General features: G+C 37.6%; 1 pseudogene; it reads left to right on the top strand.

Moving 5' to 3' along the window:
• Positions 1-354: 354 nt before the first annotated feature.
• Positions 355-624, top strand: LOC109489158 (annotated as a pseudogene).
• Positions 625-1242: the final 618 nt, after the last annotated feature.

The following is a 1242-nucleotide window of genomic DNA, read 5'->3' as shown; positions in this document are numbered from 1 at the left end:
AATTCTGTAGATCCTTAGTCATTAACCAAATAAACTTGTGGAAATTCCTCCACTGTATCCCAATTGCTAATTATGCAATAGAAATCTGACAAGGGATTCACTGTTTTATGGAATAATGTAACATTTTGAGGCTCTAAAGTGTTAAAAAATCATTTCTTATTGAGGTTATTGGTAAAAGCTTTAGATTCATTTATCATGAGGGTAGTTTTCCACGACTCTTGTAGGAGAGAGAATTTTCCTCTGCCTTTCAAGATTCCTCTAGCTGGACTAAGAATCATTGACATAGACTAACAGTAGAAAATCAATTTTGTGTGTGGATTCCACAATGAAATGGACATTCCAAAGACAGACAAAATGAGGTATGTCACTTTAAGGAGAGTAGGATTTTCTACTGTCTTAGGTCTTTGTGCCTCTCATAGACCTTCGAGTAGTGCTGTGTTGGGACAGAGCATCTAGAAGTTTACCACCTCTGTGTTCCGTAGGAGCCACTATGAGGAGGTCTCGGGGAAAAATTTGCTGTTTTCAGTGGAAAACGAGTGGCAGTTACTAATTATGACTGTATACTTTGGATCTAGATTTGCTGCACTTTTTTAAATAGTAAGACACCAACTGCTTAAGAAATAAGGATGTTTTAATTTATTAGATGTGAAAAGGAACATTTTAAGAGGGGCGGTCTCTGGAAAATGGATCAACCTCTTGAATTCATACTAGATATGTTTGTAAATAAAGGCATGAATGTCCTTTTTGAAAATGAATGTAGTTGTTTACTTTTTAATTTAGGAAATAGTCTAGTATTTGGTCAAAATATGTGTGATTTAGCTTGTTTCTTGGTTTTAAATGTTGAGATATTCTTTGATTATTAGGTCAGGACCTTGGTAATTTTTTTATTAAAAAATGCAAACTGGGGTACCTTGGTGGCTCAGTTGAGCATCTGACTCTTGATTTCAGGGTGGCGGGATCAAGCCCTGCAAGGGGCTCTGCTAGGTGTGAAATCTGCTTGAGATTATCTCTCCCTCTGCATCCCCCTACCATGCTTGCTCTGGGGGGTGTGTGGGCACATGCGCACGCGTGCTTAAATCTTTAAAAAAGGATAAAAGAATTGGGGTTATAAGGGTTTGGGACTTGAAAGAATGCAATTTATAGTGAAAAAGTAAATCTTTGGTATATATTTGCTAGGCCTTTCAGAAACAATAGGACAAAGAGGACTTTGATTACAGTGGCCTTGCTAGGTTCCTCGCAGTC

Source organism: Ailuropoda melanoleuca, chromosome 14 (assembly GCF_002007445.2).
Source record: "Ailuropoda melanoleuca isolate Jingjing chromosome 14, ASM200744v2, whole genome shotgun sequence".
Lineage (NCBI taxonomy): Eukaryota > Metazoa > Chordata > Mammalia > Carnivora > Ursidae > Ailuropoda > Ailuropoda melanoleuca.
Note: the sequence above shows the minus strand (reverse complement) of the source record. Positions and strands in the feature narration are given on the sequence as shown.